Source organism: Rutidosis leptorrhynchoides, chromosome 10 (genome assembly GCF_046630445.1).
Source record: "Rutidosis leptorrhynchoides isolate AG116_Rl617_1_P2 chromosome 10, CSIRO_AGI_Rlap_v1, whole genome shotgun sequence".
NCBI classification, from domain to species: Eukaryota; Viridiplantae; Streptophyta; class Magnoliopsida; order Asterales; family Asteraceae; genus Rutidosis; species Rutidosis leptorrhynchoides.
In genome coordinates this window covers 308,824,974-308,832,815 of record NC_092342.1, presented here as the reverse complement: position 1 = coordinate 308,832,815, position 7,842 = coordinate 308,824,974, and positions in this window count along the sequence as shown.

The following is a 7,842-nucleotide window of genomic DNA, read 5'->3' as shown; positions in this document are numbered from 1 at the left end:
TCTTAATATGATATATATACATTAAATGTCTTTACAACGATAATCGTTACATATATGTCTCGTTTAAAAATCATTAAGTTAGTAGTCTTGTTTTTACATATGTAGTTCAATATTAATATACTTAATGATATGTTTTCTTATCATAGTATCATGTTAACTATATATATATATATATATATATATATATATATATATATATATATATATATATATATATATATATATATATATATATATATATATATCCATATATATGTCATCATATAGTTTTTACAAGTTTTAACGTTCGTGAATCACCGGTCAACTTGGGTGGTCAATTGTCTATATGAAACATATTTCAATTAATCAAGTCTTAACAAGTTTGATTGCTTAACATGTTGGAAACACTTAATCATGTAAATAACAATTTCATTTAATATATATATAAACATGGAAAAGTTCGGGTCACTACACCGGCTCCGTGGTTCACATCATAACTTGAGTCATAATCACGCTAAGGCGCTACCGGCTCCTTGGTTCATACCTTAACAACTCGTGCCATAGTGCTACCAGCTCCTTGGTTCACACTACATCACACGTACCATGATGCTACTGGCTCCTTGGTTCATACCATAGCATAGAATTAATACACTTTATACATACACGTATAATTATTCCACTCACTAGGACACTCTCACGTCTAATGTCCTACAGGTCTCACTCAAGAGAGTTTGACGACCCTAATACCCCCAATTGCCTAAGCAACAAAAGACTCACATCATAGATACAAGGCATCACACATTAACCACACACTCTACCGAGTGCAACACAAAACCACAAACGTAAGCCGACCTCTCCCTACAACTTATCTCCAACGGAGAATAAAGTTTAGCTAAGGCTTACATAAACACTGCATGTTATTACAAACGAACAACATACAAATATCACACTAAAAGTACCTGAACATCTCCTCGCGAAGCCCGACACCGCTAGCTCAGGACACTTCGCCTTTTGATGTCCTTATTCCCGGTAATTGAAACACACAACGCCACTACTCCTCGATACCGGGCACTCCCAAAACTTGTGCCCTCTTTCACCACAATTGAAACACCTAGACGCACTAGTGCCCGACACTCCTTTCCCCACACTACCCGTACTCACAAATGCACTTTTGGCTTTCTTGATCGGAGCGCCAAATGAGCTAACCCTTCTCTCACCCGAAGTATCACCAACCATCGTAGGAGTATACGATTCAAAACCCTTAGCCACGAAAAATAACTTAGCAAAAGAGTCCACTTGCCCAATGCTAATCCTCCCACGCAAATGATCATTCAAAGTATTACTAAAATCCTCCATCAACAGCCTATCGTTATTAGCATACTCGGGGCAAAATCGAGCCTTAGACAAAAAGGTAGCCCCAAGAGTATTTAGGTCCATAGACCCTTGTCGCAAACTTCGCAACTCATCACGCATCTGCGTCAAATCGGCTAGTGTCCGGAACTCCTCAAAGAATTCCTTCTTAAAATCGTCCCACGATAATCCCATGAATGTTTCTTTACCAATGATATCAATCTTACCATCCAACCAATTCTTTGCATTACACCGCAACAAACTAGTAGCGAGTCTCGTTTTCTTGTCCGGAGGACATTCACTTGTACGAAAACACCCTTCGACATCCGAGATCCAACAGGTACTCACTAACGGATCGGGATCTCCGTAGTACATGGGAGGTTTAGTCACTCTAAAGTTCTTGTAACTAAAATCCTTTTCACCATCACCTCGAGGTTTGAGAAGCCCCCTTTCGAACTCATCTCAGAGCGCACTCATTAGCTCCATAACCGCGGCTTCAATCCTAGCCGTCATCTCATCGTCACTGCCTCGCAGCCTGACTGAAGTCCTGTTTCTCGTCTCCATTCTAAAGAATGCATACGATTAAACAACGAAACGCAAACAAACCACACGCACAACATCTTGCTCAACCATCGTTGTACATCACTTGTTAGACACGATTTGCGCTCGTAACAATGGTAGCTAGTCATTATTACGCGCACATGCTGTCTCAACTCATTAGTACAACGACTATCTTGCTCGATGATATACACAAACACAAACACAAACTCTACGCGATATAAACGCACACAAAAATAATATCACGATACAAGCCACAATCCTAGTTAGTTCACCTACACGCTAAAGCACTAACCAAATCCCCGTCCGACCCGTTCTCCTACAAGTCCCGCAACAAATAAGCACACACAAAAGTCTAAGTCTAGGCACCTATCTCAAGTCGCCTAAATCCCTTAGACCATGCTCTAATACCACTTGTAACAACCCAAAAACTCTTACTAGAAAACACGAATTTTTTTTAACAACAAACATTCAGTTTCCTGTATGACCATATGCGCGGCGCGCGCTAAAGCGTAAAATAAATTCAGAACTTTGGCAACTGCACTGGATCTCTATTCTTGACCAATCTGTAACACGTCAATGGAAAGTACCTATTCCATTTATCACATATACAAGTAACACAATTAAGGTGGATTACAAACCAACCCAAATTGACACATAGTGCAATCTTGACCCAAATGCACTTCCAAACACAAACCGTGCCCAAACTAACCAATAATCACTAACACTAGTGAAAATGGTCTTAATACACCAAGTAAACCAAATCATAAGTGTTAAACACTTGTCTTCCCCAAAATCACTCACAAACCTTAATTTTGACCCGTTTCAAAATCAGTCTTCCAAATACACCCAAATGGGTTCCAACACTTCCATAATCACTAAACCTAGTGATTAAACCCGAATTACAAGCCTTAAACATGATTAATTCATCAATCAACTCAAATTCCACCAACAACAACATTAAACCCGATTACTAGCTCTTAACTTCCATTAAAGAGCTAGGTGAGTTTTCTCAAGAACATTTAAGTTCAAACCCTATCATGAACATTAAATCAAACAATTGAAACTTGGATTTAGAACTTACCACAACAACCAAAACGTAGCCGTGAACGAGGTGAACAACTTTAACTCTTGAGCTTTTACCCGAATCGACCTTCTTCTTCCCCAAATGCAACTTTCTCACTCTAAAACCTTGTTTCTCTCACTAGGGTTTGAAGAGAGTTTAGAGAGGTGAAGATGAGGTGGAAATGAGGATAAGGATGATCAATGGATTAGTTTTAGTGGCTCAAAACCGACCCTCAAGTGAAAAGACCCAAATGCCCCTCATTAAAACATCATTTTACCCGTCCATGCTGCCAGCTAGTTTTGTTCGGCGCGCGGCCATATGCGCGGCACACACTTCAACTTAAAAGGAAAACAACATAGTTTTTCAGATACAAATTCTGAAAATGCATAAGTATAAGTAGACTTTTACTGACACTTTCTGAGGACACTCTCTGGTGACACTTTCTGGTGACACTTTCTGATATATAAAATTCAGGGTCTTACAACCAGGGAGGCCGAATACATGGCTATTGCGGAAGCTTCTAAAAAGCTTGTTTGGTTGAAAACTTTTTGGGTGAGTTGGGTAAAAGACAAGACTATTTCGTCTTGTATTGCGATAATCAAGGTCGGTTCATCTTGGAAAGAATCCGGTGTTTCATAGTCGTAAGAAACACATTAAGTTAAGGTATAGTTTTATTCGAAAACATATAAATGACGATACTTAAATATTGAAGAAATTCCTTGGTCCGAAGAATCTCGCGGATATGCTTACTAATGTGGTTACGAAGGAAAAGTTGAGGTTTTGAATTGCCTCAACCGGTCTTCTCATTAATTGTTAAGAGAATACGTCCGACTAGAGAGATGATGGTTTGATTTCAACAAGAAGTGTTGAAGACCTTTTTATCGAAAGTCTACTCATCTAATGAATGTGTTGAGTGTGCGTGTCCCAAATGGAGTTTGGCGGTAAATGGTGGTTTAACGTTTTTGGTTAGTTTATTGAAGTGTTGGGTTGACAGAGTTTGGGTTTGTTTTATTATCCTTCAAGTGGGAGATTGTTGGATGGTAAAAAGGGTGAAGAACATCAAAACAAGAAACTGTTGTAGCTATGCAACTCGCGAGCGCGAATGAGGGAGTCGTGATCACGAGGTGGACTTGGTCAGGTGACGCGTGTGGGAGAAAACAAGTCGCGACTGGAAGATGGCTTCGAACAATAACTCGCGAATGCAAGATTCATGCTGGGAGGAATCTTGCAATCGCGAGAATGCACCTGGACTGCCAGAATTTTCTAGAAACGATTTTCTTGCCCGTTTATTTGTTTCCTTGTTGATTTTTCCCTATAAAAGGACCCTATTGTAACCCATACATGTATGCATGAATTTTATTAATTAAATCTCTTTAGTTTGGTCGTGGATTAAAGTAATCAATCTTTGATTACATATTACCACGTTAATTATTATGTTCTTTAATTATTATGTTCTTTAGTTTAATTTTCTGGAAGTACTCATATTGTTGGGTCAAAAAAAACCTCACACTAAGTTCATAACCGAGAATATTCTAGTACACATCTAAACGATTATGAGAAGACTCGGGCCTCGTATGGTTGAAGACAGAATTTCAAAGGATTCCAATGCAATTGAAATTAAATTCCATTTTATAGCATGTTTGGTTAATATAATTCCAAAGAATAAAATTATTTGGGAATTACATTCCCTCATTAATTCGTGGAATTGTCATTCCTTCAAAATTGTGATGAATGTTAATTCCACTATTTGCTTAAATCTAATAAAAACAATAACTTAAAAGCATACCCGTATTTTTTACAAAGTTTCCTATTTCAGTTTACAATTTCGCATTTCACTTTTCAGTTTCTTGTTTTTGTTTTGCGTTTCAGTTTCATGTTACAGTTACAATTTTCAGTTTTGCGTTTCGTTATCTCATTTCGGTATCGTGTTTCGATATCACATTTCGGTTTCGCGTTTCCGTATCGCCTTTTGGTTTTGCATATAAGTTTCCGTTGAGTCAATCGTGTAATAAGGATTTAATTATGAGAAATACATGGTCTGTAACACTATATGTATTTATGTGGGGCCAACAAGGTTTACTAAAATTGTTCCAAGTATAGAAACAACATTTAGTGCTAAGTCTTAGTCTAGGTCTAAGTGTTTAGGTATGCTGACTACACTATCACCACAAGACAGTTGCATCCGGGTTATGTATGAACAACTAGCAGAAGATCATAGAGGTACCAGCTGAAGAACCATCACTTATACATATTATGTCTATCATTCAAAGGCATAGTTTGTTTCCGTGTTGTCTACATCAAGCATGATCATTCAACTGACATTGAAAACCCTAAGTTGAAGGAAGGACACTAGTTAGCAGTTGAAAAGTGACCTTACAAGACAAACGTGGAATGCATAAGTATATCACATGCGCAGTTCATGTATTTACTTTGTCAACGCCTTGAGAAACCAAAATTCTATTTTTTTTTCAAATAGTGGGTCCATCCTTTTTAAGGTGTTCGTAAATTAGTTTCAGTACAAGAAAGAGAGCCACATACTTTCTACAACTTTGTCGCCAAAATACAAACATAGTTTTAACCATTGGTCAATAGAAGGTTTACATAGTTTATAGTTTCTCTATATATAGACAACTTCAAAAATGTTTTAGTAAGTGATGTGGGATTTAATTAACAGGGTCTATAAATTCTTTTATATGTTTTCAGTGTGTCTGAGCTATCAAAAAGTAATCTGTATCAACTGATTATCTATTCCGCTTTGAGATAACCACGACTCTTTGAGATTTTTATCAATAAAAGAATAAGTTGGAAATTACTTTGACTCTTGTTAGTTTATTCGCGAATGATTTTCGTGATTCAGTTTTGTGTTTCAGTATTCAGTTCTCGTTTCAGTATCGAGATTCAACTTTGAGTTTAAGTTCTGTGTTTCAGTTTCACGTTTTCGTATTTTAGTTTTCAGCTTTAATTTTCAATTTCACGTTTCAATTCCCCGATCTTGTTTCGCAAAACTGTAACATAAAACTGAAAAAGAACGCGCAATAGAAACACGAAACAGAAAAGCGCAACACAAACGCGAAATAGAAACGGGTAACAGGAAAGCAAAACTGTAATGCGAAACCATAATCGAAAACTGAAACGTGAACTGAAACTGAAATACAAAATACGTAACTTAAAACTGAAACGCGAAATTGAAAACCGAAACTTAAAATTGAATTGCGAAACTGAAACGATGAACTGAAACACAAAGCTGAAATGCGGAACTGAAATGCGAATTTGAAAACTGAAACTGAAAATTGAAAAGCGAAACCGAAACATTAAACTGAAACGCGATATTGAAACACGATACTGAAAATGTGAAAATGAAACCCGAAACTGAATCTCGATGCTGAAATGTAAAACTGAATCATGAAACAGAAACATGAAACTAGAAAGCAAAACTCAATCGCGAAACTGAAAGCTGAACGCGAAACTTATTCACAATACTGAATTTTTATATTAAAAAAATCGAGGTTGAAACGTGAAACTGAAAATCAAAACTGAAAGACTAAACTAAAACGTGAAATTGAAAGGAGATACTGAAACACGATGTTGTAACGCAAAATTGAAAGTCGGTACCGAAACGCGATACCAAAACGCGCAATTGAAACGCAAATCTAAATGCCTATACTTAAATGCTAAACTGAAAACTAAAATACGAAACGTGAAACTGAAAATCAAAACTGAAAGACAAAACTAAAACGTGAAATTGAAAGGAGATACTGAAACACGATACTGTAACGCGAAATTGAAAGTCGGTACCGAAACGCGATACCAAAACGCGCAATTGAAACGCAAATCTAAATGCCTATACTTAAATGCTGAACTGAAAACTAAAATACGAAACCAAAACACAAAACTGATAACTGAAACGCGAAACTGAAAATTAGAAACGAAAGCGGGAAACTGAAACGCGAAATGTGAATTTGAAAATTGAAACTCGAGTCTAAAAACTGAAACGTGAAATGTATATTTATACACGGAGTATGATGTTTTAGTTATATTACTAAATTGAATTTCATTACATGCTTATAAAAATGTGTGTTAATGACATTTTATTAAAATTCATTCAATTTTAATTCCTTTGAATTTTAACAAGTTTTAAGGGTAACGGTGCTTTACTGCAGTTCAAATGTGATTGATCATATAAGAGCATAAAAATAAACAACTTAAATAACTCTCATGACTCAAACCCAACACCATTTGGTAGACATGCAGGCACATAACCGTTTATCGATTGATGATTTTGTATTTTAAATACGACATTATTAAGACATTATTAATTTATTGTATAAATAAATCGGTGTTTAAAATTGAAAAATTAAAATATAAAATTAATAAAATAATAAAACTTAACGGTTTCGAACTATAGACCAATTGCTAAGTAAGCAACACACGTGACCACCCGGTCAGACCAACCATTCACTTTTGTAGAGTATTCATGTAGTCAAATTGGTATATTTAAAAAAAAATTTAAAAATTAAAGCTAAACCCCGCACTTGAACTCGCTACCAATGTAATAGGGCGAAACAAACCAATTGGCCAGCTATGCATTTTCTTTGAATACTACTACACAGAGTCGAAGCCAGAATTTACAGATGCGGGTGACTTACTCGATAATCAGATAATTATATAAAAATAAACTTGGATCTTAAAGGAGGCTTACAATTATTTGCGCATAATAATACAAATGAAACTTGGGTCTAGAATGGGCTTTGGGGAAGGCTAAGCACCCCTCAGTCCCTCCTTGTCTCCGCCCCTTCTACTAGTATATATGTATTTGCAAATGGGGTTTTTTCAAGTTAAAATTGGTGACTAATTTTGACGCTACTGTTCATCAATTTTTCTAATTGAAT